Source organism: Ranitomeya variabilis, chromosome 3 (genome assembly GCF_051348905.1).
Source record: "Ranitomeya variabilis isolate aRanVar5 chromosome 3, aRanVar5.hap1, whole genome shotgun sequence".
NCBI lineage: Eukaryota > Metazoa > Chordata > Amphibia > Anura > Dendrobatidae > Ranitomeya > Ranitomeya variabilis.
Window position 1 is genome coordinate 57557805 of NC_135234.1, and position 16092 is coordinate 57573896.

A 16092-nucleotide genomic window follows, 5' to 3' on the forward strand; every position below is an offset into this window, starting at 1 on the left:
ACCTTCCTATGGTACACGTATGGGCCAGGACATTTGGCATCTTTTTGGGGGCCTGAGTAATGTTGGCAGAATTGTGATCCCACAAGATACTGAAAAGGTAGTAAATTGGATAGTTTAAAGTGACTCTGGTTCCTTGAACTTGTCTTCCACTCATTGTCCTTCTTCCACCTCACCCCCTTGCAAAAAAGCCAAGCTGTCTGAGCCACAAGTCAAGCAGCAGTCTCTTCTGCTGTTTGAGGACTCCCCTGGCAGCGGTTCCGTGGCCCAGCCACCTGGCACTGCCACAGAAGTGGAAGAGAAGGAGTGTACTGATGCCCAACAACTTATGTCTGAGGATTACTATGTGAGGGGACCAGTGCACAAGGTCAGCAGACCACTGCAGGACATCTCAGATGATGAGGAAAAACAGATTCTGTCATGTACACGGAGCGCCCCCACGGTCGCAGGGCCGAGGGGTACCCGGTACCGGGCCTCTCTGTCTCAGTTCTGGGATTGTCACGGTGGCTAGACCCGGTCCGTGACCCTGCTAAGGGGTATCCAGTAGAGGTTGAGAGAGTGATGATGTGTAGTGCAGGGTGCGATGAATAACGAGGACACAGGGTTGCAGTCTCTTTACCTTTTTACTGAAGGTTAGATACTCAATCCAGAGCACTATTAACAGGGCTGGCTGAGACCGGCCGGTCCAGAGGCACATCTGGAGTTCCCTTTGCAGGTGGGAATCAGTGTCTACCTTCTAGCGCTAGTGTGTTGTAGTCCTTCCCTGCTAAGCACCCCGGGATAGTCCTCACAACTGATTCTGTCTGTCTCTGATGTTCGTTCTCTATGTCCCCCAGATGATATGGTTAGGGCGCACCCATATGACGGGGTAGGCCTGGAGTTCTTCCGGGACCCTAGAGTCGCCCCTCTCCCACAGCTGCCTCCGTTGTCTGCTTAGGTGTTTAAGAGAGACAGCCAACCTATAATTGGCTGTCCTGCCGTGGTTTGAAGTAATGCTTAAAGTCTCTTACTTTCTCGGCGTTCCGGCCACCGACTTTGCGCTTCAGAAGGATGTTGCCTCAATCTTACAGCACGACTCCTTCTGGTCCTATCACCTCTGCGCTGTATTCCTGTTTCTCACTCCTTCACAATACCCCTCGCTTCTTGTCCTTTCCTAGGAGACTGCCGCTGAAAGCACAGGCACGGCTCCGTAACCTTCTTTCTTGTTCACTAGGGCTCTGCCAGGATCCCACCTCTGACAGGTCCTTTCTCGAGCTCTTCCCAGCTCCTTTCTCCCTGACTTCCTGTCCAACCCCCAGTTTTACCCAAGTGTGAGGAGTGGTCTAATAGATAGAACCACCCCCCCGGTGGCCGGAGTGTGAAGTGTATTGTGGGTGTGTGTTACCTGGTCAGGTGAACTCCTTTAGTGCAATCAGATGTACCATCACTCCCCTTAGTGGCAGAGCAACAGTACTGCAACAACCAGGACTCTGGGGCGCTGCATACACACCTCTCAGCACTTGTCCTAGGGTGAGTATGCAAGGGTCAATTCATCTCTTCTCACTTAATCCAACACTTACCCTCTGTTATAGGCTATGAAGTGTGCATAAATCACACCCCAACACAGTCCACACACATTGATTTCTTAAAGCGCTGCCACAACTCATCAAGCTCACGGGGTGATGAGTCTCCAAAATATGTGACTGTCAATCAATAGGTCACACACTCAGGCCCCCTTCACACATCTGTTTTTTATGTCCGTATGCTATCTGTTATTTGAGAACCAAAAATGCGGACATATGCCCACCATTGTATTTGATAGTGGTGAACACATGTCATGTTTTTCACATGGACCGTGTATGCATGTGAAAATCAGCAGCCATGTCAGGTTTTTATGGACCACATGCGTACCTCACACCAGCACACTGTTACACGTACCGGCGCGTGTGAAAAAGTGGTATAGTTCATGCTGATCCCTGGCACCGGCTGCTGAAGGCAGCTTTCATCATTGTTGCCTACTCTCCCTAAGATTAGCAGGACCAGGCAACAATAATGGGAATTGTATGAAACACCCGCTGTTTACCACCTGTGTAAAATTAAGACTTAAATAGAAAAAATGATGTTAGCTCTCGTGTAATTTTCATAATTAGCATAGTGAAAGCCCAAGGCTGGGGCCTGATGTTATTAATCTGGGAAAAGATCCCATAAGGTACCCAGGCTATTAATAACAGCTCACAGCTGTTTGTTTAGCCTTTACTGGTGAGTAGTGTTGAGCATTCCGATACCGCAAGTATCGGGTATCGGCCGATACTTGCGGTATCGGAATTCCGATACCGGGATTCCGATACTTGCCGCGTATCGGATACCGGAATCGGACGTTCCAAGATTCAAAATGCAGAAATTCAGCCAATGAGAATGATTCCAAGTGTGGGCACATCCTGTTCAGCATGGAGGGCATGAAACTACTGGCAAGGCTGTGATTGGCTGCTGAAATGATGTCATGATGCAGTTTAAAAGTCACTGGCGCCATTTTGCGATCACTCTGCTGTGAATTCAGTTAGTGACAGGACGCTGTTTGCTGACTGAGGGACAGTTTAGAGATAGCGATTTGCTTCTTTGTGCTTTCCAAAGGCTAATTTAGCAACCGCTGTGTTCACCTACTATTCACCTTGCTTTTGCCTTGTAGCGCTGTTTTCACAGCGATCTGCAAGGTCTGTGTGTGTGTGTGTGTGAGTGCAGCCCACTCTCTAGTCTGAGTGCAGCCACATAGGCCATCCATAGCTGGTTGTATTCAGTTCAGGGAGGGTGGTTCATTGCCTCATACTGTTCTTTTTTTTTTTTTTTTTCAAGTAGTGTAGTCTGCTGCTAATTTATTCAAAAAAATCCTATTAGTGTCTTTCCACCCGTCTCCAGCTAATTTGTGGAAAAACACTACATAGGATAACGTAGAGGAGGGTTTTTGGGCCTTGCAGCGCCGTTTACGGCTGTCTGCACGGTCTCCGTGTGACTGCAGCTCGCCCTGTAGTCTGTGAGCAGCCGTAGCCTGGTTGTCTCCAGCTCAGGGTTGTTCACTGCGTCATACCGCCAAATCAATTTTCATTTTGTTTTAAGTAGTGCAGGCTGCTGCACATTTTTTCAAAAAATTCCTATTAGTGTCTTTCCACCCGTCTCCAGCTACTTTGTGGAAAAACACTACATAGGATAACGTAGAGGAGGGTTTTTGGGCCTTGCAGCGCCGTTTACGGCTGTCTGCACGGTCTCCGTGTGACTGCAGCTCGCCCTGTAGTCTGTGAGCAGCCATAGCCTGGTTGTCTCCAGCTCAGGGTTCTTCACTGCGTCATACCGCCAAATCAATTTTCATTTTGTTTTAAGTAATGCAGGCTGCTGCACATTTTTTCAAAAAATTCCTATTAGTGTCTTTCCACCCGTCTCCAGCTAACTTGTGGAAAAACACTACATAGGATAACGTAGAGGAGGGTTTTTGGGCCTTGCTGCGCCGTTTACGTCTGTCTGCACGGTCTCCGTGTGACTGCAGCTCTATCCGTTGTCAGTTCAGCCCCCAAAAAATAAATAAATAATAAAGTTCACCAAACACACCAGTTACACCACTTTACATTTGTGTAGGCCACATTAGCTCATATTAAAGTCTAGTCCACACTTTAGAAAATTAGTGTTTCTTATACCTGTTAGGAGGAGTTGCTCAGGAATAAGCACACAAAGCCGTTAGTACTTTTCTGCTTATCTTTATCAGTCAACCAAGATGAAGAAGGCAGTGAGTAAGGCACGTGGGCGTGGGCGTGGGCGCGGAGCAGGGAGGGGACGTGGGGATTCTGTGCCTGCTGCGGGCACCGGTGACTCATCAGCACCCACATTCACCAGGCAACAGTCGTTCATGCGCAGCTTTGTGTCAGAGCGCCGTACACCGCTGCTGCGTGAAGAACAAATTGAAGCCGTTGTCGGATGGATGGCAGCTAATGCATCAACTTCAATTAGTGCCACATCCTCTCAGACACAGAGCACTGGAGAGCAGCCATCTGTCTCTTCACCACCTGCCAAATTGCCCAGGCAGACAGAGAGCCCAGGACAGGAGCCGTCTCTGCTTCTGTTCTCTGAATCTCTTGGCTTGGAAACAGGGGGCCAGCCAAGCAGCATTGGAGAAATGGAAGAAGAGGCAGGGTGCAGTGATGCCCAACAGCTTTTTCTCTCTTCCTCTGAAGAGGCGGGTGGGCCAGTGGCTCCAGTCACCACATCGCAGGCCGCATCAGCTGATGATGACACTCAGGTGCCACTTACTGGTGCGTGCTCTGCTGCTGAGACTACCCAGGAGGAGCAGTTGGGGGCAGAGGGTAGTGTAGATGATGAGGTCCTTGACCCATCTTGGCGTGAGGGACAGGAAGGTGGTGGGAGCAGCTCTGAGGAAGAGATTCCCCGTACGGCCCAAAGAGGGAGAGGGAGGGGGAAGACTGCGGATCCTGCAGCCTCCGCTTTGGCACCCGTTAGGAGCATGTCTCTTCCAAAAGCCAAAAAGGGCGCTCCCAAGACTTGCAGTGCCTGGTCCTTTTTTGACACAGTTGCAGATGACATTTGCTATGTCAGATGCAAGGTGTGTCATCAAAAAGTCAAAAGAGGTCGAAATGTCAGCAACCTCACTACCTCCAACATGTGGAAACATGTGCGCAACAGGCACCCGGCGGAGTTAGAAAAACACACTGAAGAGCTAGGCCAACCAACAGCGGCAGCTACCACCTCTTCAGCTCGTGTTGCCTCTTCCTCTAGCTCACACGCAGCTGGTTCGGCTTCCTCCCAGGATCGCCGTGGAAGAACCTCTGGCCCTGTTGTCCAGAGACCCGCTGTAATTCCACCCGCAGCACCACTTTCCCAGTCATCCACACACTCCCAGCCCAGTCTACAGCCATCGGTAGTACAGGCATGGGAGAAAAGGCGGCCTTTCTCGTCAAACCACCCACGAGCACAGGCTCTGACTGCAGGCATTGCCAAACTTCTTTCACTGGAAATGCTGTCATTCAGGCTGGTGGAGACTGACAGCTTCCGTGACTTGATGTCATTGGCAGTCCCACAGTACAATGTGCCCAGCCGCTTTTACTTCAGCAGGCAAGCCGTCCCTGCCCTGCACAAGCATGTGGAGGGACACATAAAACACGCGCTACTGAACGCCGTCAGTAGCAAGGTCCACCTCACCACCGATGCGTGGACCAGTCAACATGGACAGGGGCGATACCTTTCCCTCACTGCCCATTGGGTTAATGTCGTTGAGCCGGGTACAGACCGTGCGAGTGGCGCAGGACGTGTCCTGCCCACTCCAAGGATTGCAGGAATCCATTCTGTACGCATTGACTCCTCCTCTTACACCAGTTCCTCAGAATCATCGCTGCAGGAGCTGTCACAGTCCACCTCCACATGGACCCGTGATGAACGTGTACCTGTTACGACCGACATGAGCACAGCCGTGGCCAAACGTCAACAGGCCGTCTTGAAATTAATTTTTTGGGGGAATCGTAGCCACACAGCGCAGGAGCTCTGGAATGCCATCAAGCAGGAGAGCGATGTGTGGTTTGTGCCAGCGAATCTCCAGCCAGGCATGGTAGTGTGTGATAATGGCCGAAATCTGGTGGCAGCTCTGGGCCTTGGCAACCTCACTCACATCCCATGTCTGGCACATGTGCTCAATTTGGTCGTGCAGAGCTTTTTGAGGGACTATCCGGATCTTGATGCACTGCTGCACAAGGTCCGCCTAGAGTGTGCTCACTTGCGGCGTTCCAGCACGGCAAAAGCGCGCATTGCGGCTCTGCAGCGCCGACACCGCCTGCCGGAACATCGCATCATATGTGACCTACCTACCAGGTGGAATTCCACGTTACATATGTTGGAGCGGTTGTGTGAGCAGCAGCAAGCTGTAATGGAGTGCCAGCTGCTTCAGGCGCAAAGAAGTCGCAGTCAGCGCCGTACAGACTTCACAACCACAGAGTGGGCCACTATGAATGACGTCTGCCAGGTTTTGCGTCCCTTTGATTATTCCATGCGGATGGCGAGTGCAGATGATGCACTAGTCAGCATGACTGTCCCCCTTATCTGCCTGCTTGAAAAATCACTGCAAGCGCTAAGGGATGATGTTGTGGAAGAGATGGAGGATGAGGATTCACCATTTCCATCATCTTCTGGACAGTCAGCGCCACGTGGTTCCTCACAAACACGTAGGCAGGGGACAGTTTGTGAGGAGGATGAGGAGGAGTCAATGGAGGAGGAAGACATCCGACCAGAGGAGGGAGTTACCGAATTGTCCAGTACTCAGTGTGTACAGCGAGGGTGGGGTGATGACGAGCAGGCAGAGATCACGCCTCCAGCAGGGGACAGCGTTTCTTGGGCAGTTGGCAGTCTGCAGCACATGGTGGATTACATGCTGCAGTGCCTGAGAAACAACCACCGCATCGCCCACATTCTCAACATGTCTGATTATTGGGTGTTCACCCTCCTCGATCCTCGCTACCGGGACAACGTAGAAAGCCTCATCACACCGTTGAACCGGGAGCGAAAAATGCGGGAGTACCAAGACACACTGGTCAATTCCATCATCTTCTCCATTCCAACTGAGAGAAGTGCTGCTAGTGCATTCCAAAGCAGCTCAGTGCGTCCAGGCAGTGGTGGAGGCTCTGCACAAAGAGGGAGCAGAAGCAGTGCCTCTGACCAAGGCAAGACCAGTATGGCCCAACTGTGGCACAGTTTTCTGTGCCCCCCACAAAAGTCTACACCATCACAGACGGCTCCAGTCAGCAGGAGGCAACGGTTCCGTCAGATGGTGACAGACTACATGTCTTGCCCTCTTGCTGTACTCCCAGACGGCTCTTCCCCTTTCAAGTTTTGGGTCTCAAAGCTGGATACATGGCCAGAGCTAAGCCAGTATGCATTGGAGATGCTGTCTTGCCCTGCGGCCAGTGTATTATCGGAACGTGTCTTTAGTGCTGCAGGTGGTGTACTAACTGACCGTCGCATGCGACTATCCTCCGATAACGTTGACCGGCTTACTTTCCTGAAAATGAACAAGGCCTGGATCTCGCAGGAATTTGCCACTCCTCCTCCTGATTAAATAATTAGGTCACTGTATACGTTATCCAGGTCTCCTGTTGTGTTCATCTTTCTACCACCTGAACTTAAATTCCTGGGCTCCAACACCGCCAGTTGAGGCTCAGAAGTGCCGTCTGCACAGTCAAAACATACGACCCAGTGTTATTGGGTTTCAGTAACGTCAGCTGATCCCCAGCTGTGTAGCCGGCAATGTGTCATGCGACCGCCACGCTGACACAACAACTGAAATGTAAGGGAATCTGTCCCCCCCCCCCCCCCAAGGCGTTTGTTACTGAAAGAGCCACCTTGTGCAGCAGTAATGCTGCACAAGGAAAAGGTAGCTATTTTGGTTTAGCTCCTTGCACACGCAGAACTTAACACTTATAAAATGTGTCCACTGATACCGTAAAACCGTCCCGGAGGTGGGACTTTCCTTCGTAATATGACGCAGCACAGCCATCATTCCTACCCCCCCGGCGCTGCGCCCCGGCTCCTCAGCGTTGTTTGATTCCGTCCCGGAGCCTGCGCTGTTATGTTATCCCGTGGCCAGGCACACTTAGCGCTGCCCGTTTTCTGGCATCATTTGGTGTCAGGATGGCTGCGCCTGTGCGGCCGCGCTGGCCGAGAGCCCGCCTCGCAGTGTCTTCTGATTTAATCCCACTGGGGGCCTGGGATCCATGGACATGCGCAGTGCATATCTGAACCTCCACCTCTCACTCATCTCCCTATGGCTTCTTCAGACTGTTCGTGTCAGCTGGTCCCTAATAGCATGCCACGGCCGTGACACCGCACAGTCTTAAGAAGCCGTAGGGAGGGGAGTGAGAGGCGAGGATATGCACTGTGCATGGCCATGGATCCCAGGCCCCCAGTGGGATAAAATCAGAAGACACTGCGAGGCGGGCTCTCGGCCAGCGCGGCCGCACAGGCGTAGCCAGCCTGACACCAAATGATGTCAGAAGATGGGCAGCGCTAAGTGTGCCTGGCCAAGGGATAACATAACAGCGCAGGCTCCGGGACGGAATCAAACAACGCTGAGGAGCCGGGGCGCGGCGCCGGGGGGGTAGGAATGACGGCTGTGCTGCGTCATATTACGAAGGAAAGTCCCACCTCCGGGACGGTTTCACGTTTTCAGGGGACACATTTTATAAGTGTTTAGTTCTGTGTTTGCAAGGAGCATGATGAAAAGAGCCACCTTTTCCTTTTGCATCTTTTGTGCTGCACAAGCTGGCTCTTTCAGCTACAAACGCCTTGGGGGGGGGGTTAAAGGTTCCCTTTCGACTTTCTCAGGCTTCGGCCTACATTGTGTTCCTCTGCTTTTCCACCTGTCCCTGGGCTCCAACACCGCTAGTTGCCATCCAGAAGTGCTGTCCGCACAGTCCCAACAGTCGCTCCTCTGTTATTGGGGTTCAGTAACGTCAGCTGTTCCCCTGCTGTGTGTGTGGCAGTCCCTCATACCTCCTCCTCCTCCACCTGTCCCTGGGCTCCAACACCGCCAGTTGCCGTCCAGAAGTGCTGTACGCACAGTCAACAGTCCCTCCTCTGTTATTGGGGTTCAGTAACGTCAGCTGTTCCCCTGCTGTGTGTGTGGCAATCCCTCCTACCTCCTCCTACCTCCTCCTCCTCCACCTGTCCCTGGGCTCCAACACCGCCAGTTGCCATCCAGAAGTGCTGTACGCACAGTCAACAGTCCCTCCTCTGTTATTGGGGTTCAGTAACGTCAGCTGTTCACCTGCTGTGTGTGTGGCAATCCCTCCTACCTCCTCCTCCTCCACCTGTCCCTGGGCTCCAACACCGCCAGTTGCCGTCCAGAAGTGCTGCACGCACAGTCAACAGTCCCTCCTCTGTTATTGGGGTTCAGTAACGTCAGCTGTTCCCCTGCTGTGTGTGTGGCAATCCCTCCTACCTCCTCCTCCTCCACCTGTCCCTGGGCTCCAACACCGCCAGTTGCCGTCCAGAAGTGCTGTACGCACAGTCAACAGTCCCTCCTCTGTTATTGGGGTTCAGTAACGTCAGCTGTTTCCCTGCTGTGTGTGTGGCAATCCCTCATACCTCCTCCTACCTCCTCCTCCTCCACCTGTCCCTGGGCTTCAACACCGCCAGTTGCCATCCAGAAGTGCTGTACGCACAGTCAACAGTCCCTCCTCTGTTATTGGGGTTCAGTAACGTCAGCTGTTCCCCTGCTGTGTGTGTGGCAATCCCTCCTACCTCCTCCTCCTCCACCTGTCCCTGGGCTCCAACACCGCCAGTTGCCATCCAGAAGTGCTGTACGCACAGTCAACAGTCCCTCCTCTGTTATTGGGGTTCAGTAACGTCAGCTGTTCCCCTGCTGTGTGTGTGGCAATCCCTCCTACCTCCTCCTACCTCCTCCTCCTCCACCTGTCCCTGGGCTCCAACACCGCCAGTTGCCGTCCAGAAGTGCTGTACGCACAGTCAACAGTCCCTCCTCTGTTATTGGGGTTCAGTAACGTCAGCTGTTCCCCTGCTGTGTGTGTGGCAATCCCTCCTACCTCCTCCTCCTCCACCTGTCCCTGGGCTCCAACACCGCCAGTTGCCATCCAGAAGTGCTGTACGCACAGTCAACAGTCCCTCCTCTGTTATTGGGGTTCAGTAACGTCAGCTGTTCCCCTGCTGTGTGTGTGGCAATCCCTCCTACCTCCTCCTACCTCCTCCTCCTCCACCTGTCCCTGGGCTCCAACACCGCCAGTTGCCGTCCAGAAGTGCTGTACGCACAGTCAACAGTCCCTCCTCTGTTATTGGGGTTCAGTAACGTCAGCTGTTCCCCTGCTGTGTGTGTGGCAATCCCTCCTACCTCTTCCTCCTCCACCTGTCCCTGGGCTCCAACACCGCCAGTTGCCATCCAGAAGTGCTGTACGCACAGTCAACAGTCCCTCCTCTGTTATTGGGGTTCAGTAACGTCAGCTGTTCCCCTGCTGTGTGTGTGGCAATCCCTCCTACCTCCTCCTACCTCCTCCTCCTCCACCTGTCCCTGGGCTCCAACACCGCCAGTTGCCGTCCAGAAGTGCTGTACGCACAGTCAACAGTCCCTCCTCTGTTATTGGGGTTCAGTAACGTCAGCTGTTCCCCTGCTGTGTGTGTGGCAATCCCTCCTACCTCCTCCTACCTCCTCCTCCTCCACCTGTCCCTGGGCTCCAACACCGCCAGTTGCCGTCCAGAAGTGCTGTCCGCACAGAGCCAAACACCTCGCCAATGTGTTAGTGGGGTTCAGCACCGCCAGCTGTTCCCCTGCTGTGCAGCCGGCAACGTGTACTGCGACCGCCACGCAGGCACAACAAGTTAAATTTAAGGGAACCTGTCCCCCCCCCCCAGGCGTTTGTTACTGAAGGAGCCACCTTGTGCAGCAGTAATGATGCAAAGGGAAAAAGTGCCTCTTTTCGTGGTGCTCCTTGCACATGCTGATCCTAACACTTATGAAAAGTGTCCCCTCCTACCGTGATACCGTCCGGTTGGTGGAACTTTCCTTTGTGATGTGACGCAGCACAGCCGTCATTCTTACCCCCTTGGCGCCGTGCGCCGCCTCCTCAGCGTTGTTTGAATCAGTCCCGGAGCCTGCGCTGTTAGGTTAGCCCTTGGCCATGCACACATTTTGCGCTGCCCGTCTTCTGACATCATTTGGTGTCAGGCTGGCTGCGCCTGTGCGGCCGCGCTGGCCGAGAGCCCGCCTCGTACTGTCTTCTGATTTAATCCCACTGGGGGCCAGAGATCCATGGACATGCGCAGTGCATATCTGAACCTCCACCTCTCACTCATCTCCCTACGGCTTATTCAAACTGTGCGGTGTCAGCTGGTCCCTAATAGCATGCCACGGCCGTGACACCGCACAGTCAGAAGAAGCCGTAGGGAGATGAGTGAGAGGTGGAGGTTCAGATATGCACTGTGCATGTCCATGTATCTCAGGCCCCCAGTGGGATTAAATCAGAAGACAGTACGAGGCGGGCTCTCGGCCAGCGCGGCCGCACAGGCGCAGCCAGCCTGACACCAAATGATGTCAGAAGACGGGCAGCGCAAAATGTGTGCATGGCCAAGGGCTAACCTAACAGCGCAGGCTCCGGGACTGATTCAAACAACGCTGAGGAGGCGGCGCACGGCGCCAAGGGGTTAAGAATGACGGCTGTGCTGCGTCACATCACAAAGGAAAGTTCCACCTACCGGACGGTATCACGGTAGGAGGGGACACTTTTTATAAGTGTTAGGTTCAGCATGTGCAAGGACCATAATTAAAAGAGCTAAGTTTACCTTTTCCAGCATTAGTGCTGTACACGATGGCTCTTTCAGCTACAAACGCCTGGGGGGGGGGGGGGGTTAAAGTTTCCCTTTCAACTTGCTCCAGTGCAGGCTTCGGCCTACACTCTGCTCCCTCTCCTCCTCCTGCTGACCCTGGGCTCTAACACCGCCAGTTGGGGCCCAGATGTGCTAGCTGCACAGAGCCAAACACCAGCCAATGTGTCAGTGGGGTTCAGCACCGCCAGCTGTTCCCCTGCTGTGCAGCCGGCAACGTGTCCTGCAACAGCCACGCAGGCACAACAGACCCAAAGCTGCAGCCAGTGCAGGCTTCGGCCTACACTCTGCTCCATCTCCTCCTCCTGCTGACCCCGGGCTCTAACACCGCCAGTTGGGGCCTGGTACTGCCAGCTGCACAGAGAAAAACACCAGCCAATGTGTCAGTGGGGTTCAGCACCGCCAGCTGTTCCCCTGCTGTGCAGCCGGCATCGTGTCCTGCAAAAGCCACGCAGACACAAGAACTGAAATTGAAGGGAACCTGTCCCCCCTCCCCCAGGCGTTTGTACGTTTTTAAGGCCACCTTGTACAGCGGTAATGCTGCATGTGTGCAAGGTGGCTCATAAACGTATTCTCCTCGCACATGTGGAACTGAAAACACGTCTGAAATGTGTCCTCTGTGTGACCATTTAACCGTCCCGGGGGTGTGACTTTCCTTTGTAATGACACGCTGCAACCCCCTTGGTAGCGCTGCCCATCTTCTGGCATCATTGTTTGGCTGCCTGCGCCTCTGCGGCTGCCCTGACCCACACAACGCCCCTCGGTGTCTTATTTCTTGGGACTGCGAGGGTGTGATTGATGGGCATGAGCAGTGCATCAGTTCGCCTGTCCCTCATCTCCTTCCGCCTTCTTCAGACTGTGCGGCTTCATGGCCGTGGCATGCGATAAGGGATCAGCTGACGCCGCACAGTCTGCAGCGGGTGTAAGGACCCGAGTGCGAGAGGCGAACATATGTGCTGCGCCAGGCCATGAATCACAGCCCCGCAGTGTTTTAACAATGTTAAGACACCACGGGGCTGGGATTCATGGTCATCGCGAACCGCAGCGGCCGACATTAAATGAGGTCAGAAGATGGGCAGCGCTAACAGCGCTAGGCCAGGGGATAACACGACAGCGCAGACTCCTGTACAGCAAATAACAATGCTCAGGAGGCTGCACCCAGCACCAAGGTGGGATTCTTGACATCTGTGCTGCGTCTCATTACAAAGGGAACTCGCGCCTCCAACACAGTTTGACTGTATAAAGGGCTAAATGTTATACGTGTTTCATTCAGCGTGTGCAAGGAGCAAAATTAAAAGAGCAACCTTTGACTTGTGCAGCACTACTGCTGCATAAGCTGTGGCTCTTCTACTTTGTAACCCCTGAGGGGGGGTTAAAGGTTACCTTTGAAATTGGTTCAAGTAGGCTTCGGCCTACACTCTGCTCCCCCTGCAGAGCCCGGGCTCCAACACTGCCAGTTGGGGCCCGGTACTGCTAGCTGCACAGAGCCAAACACCAGCCAATGTGTCAGTGGGGTTCAGCACCGCCAGCTGTTCCCCTGCTGTGCAGCCGGCAACGTGTCCTGCAACAGCCACGCAGGCACAACAGACCCAAAGCTGCCGCCAGTGCAGGCTTCGGCCTACACTCTGCTCCATCTCCTCCTCCTGCTGACCCCGGGCTCTAACACCGCCAGTTGGGGCCCGGTACTGCTAGCTGCACAGAGAAAAACACCAGCCAATGTGTCAGTGGGGTTCAGCACCGCCAGCTGTTCCCCTGCTGTGCAGCCGGCATCGTGTCCTGCAAAAGCCACGCAGACACAAGAACTGAAATTGAAGGGAACCTGTCCCCCCTCCCCCAGGCGTTTGTACGTTTTTAAGGCCACCTTGTACAGCGGTAATGCTGCATGTGTGCAAGGTGGCTCATAAACGTATTCTCCTCGCACATGTGGAACTGAAAACACGTCTGAAATGTGTCCTCTGTGTGACCATTTAACCGTCCCGGGGGTGTGACTTTCCTTTGTAATGACACGCTGCAACCCCCTTGGTAGCGCTGCCCGTCTTCTGGCATCATTGTTTGGCTGCCTGCGCCTCTGCGGCCACCCTGACCCACACAACGCCCCTCGGTGTCTTATTTCTTGGGACTGCGAGGGTGTGATTGATGGGCATGAGCAGTGCATCAGTTCGCCTGTCCCTCATCTCCTTCCGCCTTCTTCAGACTGTGCGGCTTCATGGCCGTGGCATGCGATAAGGGATCAGCTGACGCCGCACAGTCTGCAGCGGGTGTAAGGACCCGAGTGCGAGAGGCGAACATATGTGCTGCACCAGGCCATGAATCACAGCCCCGCAGTGTTTTAACAATGTTAAGACACCGCGGGGCTGGGATTCATGGTCATCGCGAACCACAGCGGCCGACATTAAATGAGGTCAGAAGATGGGCAGCGCTAACAGCGCTAGGCCAGGGGATAACACGACAGCGCAGACTCCTGTACAGCAAATAACAACGCTCAGGAGGCTGCACCCAGCACCAAGGTGGGATTCTTGACATCTGTGCTGCGTCTCATTACAAAGGGAACTCGCGCCTCCAACACAGTTTGACTGTATAAAGGGCTAAATGTTATACGTGTTTCATTCAGCGTGTGCAAGGAGCAAAATTAAAAGAGCAACCTTTGACTTGTGCAGCACTACTGCTGCATAAGCTGTGGCTCTTCTACTTTGTAACCCCTGAGGGGGGGTTAAAGGTTACCTTTGAAATTGGTTCAAGTAGGCTTCGGCCTACACTCTGCTCCCCCTGCAGAGCCCGGGCTCCAACACCGCCAGTTGGGGCCCGGTACTGCTAGCTGCACAGAGCCAAACACCAGCCAATGTGTCAGTGGGGTTCAGCACCGCCAGCTGTTCCCCTGCTGTGCAGCCGGCAACGTGTCCTGCAACAGCCACGCAGGCACAACAGACCCAAAGCTGCCGCCAGTGCAGGCTTCGGCCTACACTCTGCTCCATCTCCTCCTCCTGCTGACCCCGGGCTCTAACACCGCCAGTTGGGGCCCGGTACTGCTAGCTGCACAGAGAAAAACACCAGCCAATGTGTCAGTGGGGTTCAGCACCGCCAGCTGTTCCCCTGCTGTGCAGCCGGCATCGTGTCCTGCAAAAGTCACGCAGACACTTGCTCTTGTACCTTCTGCTCCCCATCCTGGTTCCAGTACCGTCAGCTGGTTCCGGGCAGAGCCTTTGTCTTAGGTGCCTCCCTCTGGGTATCCGAGTTCCACCAACGTCAGGTGGTCCTTGGTAGTGCTTTCAGGCACGGGTACCTCCTGCTTAGTAACCGGGTTCCAGTAACGTCAGCTGGTCTTCGGTAGTTCCATTGGCTCATGGACCTTCGGCTACCCATCCGGGTTCCAGCACCGTCAGCTGGTTCTCGGCAGTGTCTTTTGCTCTTGTACCTTCTGCTCCCCATCCTGGTTCCAGTACCGTCAGCTGGTTCCGGGCAGAGCCTTTGGCTTAGGTGCCTCCCTCTGGGTATCCGAGTTCCACCAACGTCAGGTGGTCCTTGGTAGTGCTTTCAGGCACGGGTACCTCCTGCTTAGTAACCGGGTTCCAGTAACGTCAGCTGGTCCTCGGTAGTTCCATTGGCTCTTGGACCTTCGGGTAGCCATCCGAGTTCCAGTTCCATCAGCTGGTTCTCGGCATTTTCTCAGCCTTCTTGTACCTTCTGCTACATTTCCAAGTTCAAGAGACTAAACACGATGACCCGGAAGACCACCCCTAAGATGACGACGACACCAGAGACGACAACCACCGTGATGACGACGACCCTGGAGACGATGACCCCGAAGACCACCCCGATGACGACGACCCCGGAGACGACGACCCTGAAGACCACCCCGATGACGACGACCCCGGAGACGACGACCCTGGAGACGACGACGACCTGGAAGACCGAGAAGCAGAAGAACAAGAGGCTGCAGAACAAAGAGCAGAAGAACATTAAGCATAACACTAAATATCAGAGCAAAAAATATTATCTAAATTATAAGCAGAAGAAGACTAAGCAGTGTATGGGGGTGAGTCCGTTCCTCCTCGTGGTGCCCCTGGATAAAGCCTGATGCTGCAGGCCAAACTGAACGCGGACAAATGTAACTCTTTTGTGACAGGCAGAACGGAAGGTGTAATCTACAAACTTTTATAGATAACAACTACGGGAATGCCTGTCACAAATAAGAATATGATGAAGAAGTAGAATATGATGAAGATAATAGTAAAATAAAAAGAATATGAACAATGTAACCAAAAAAATAATAGGTAGAAGATGAAGAAGAAGATGAATAAGGTGAAGAAGTTGATGTCAAAGAAGCTGATGATGAGGATAATGAAGAAGAAAGTGTGGGAGAAGTAAAAAAGAAGGTGAAGGGCGTGGAAGTAGTGAAACATCAATATCTGACAAAATAAAAAAAAAATTTACATAGTCAAAATCTTTCTAACGCCGAACGTCATAAAAAAAAACAAAAACCTGCTATTCTATTACATTGGGCTAAACCTCTGTGCCTTTAATGTCTCTGCCACGTCCCCCAATACATCCTACATTATTCTTAGTTGTTTTCCTTCATGTAGAATGAACCTACAAGTTTATAAAGGGTTTATTTTAATTCCGATATTTTCGTCCCATTGACTTGCATTGGGATCGGGTATCGGTATCGGATTAGATCCGATATTTTGACGGTATCGGCCGATACTTTCCGATACCGATACTTTCCGATATCGGAAAATATCG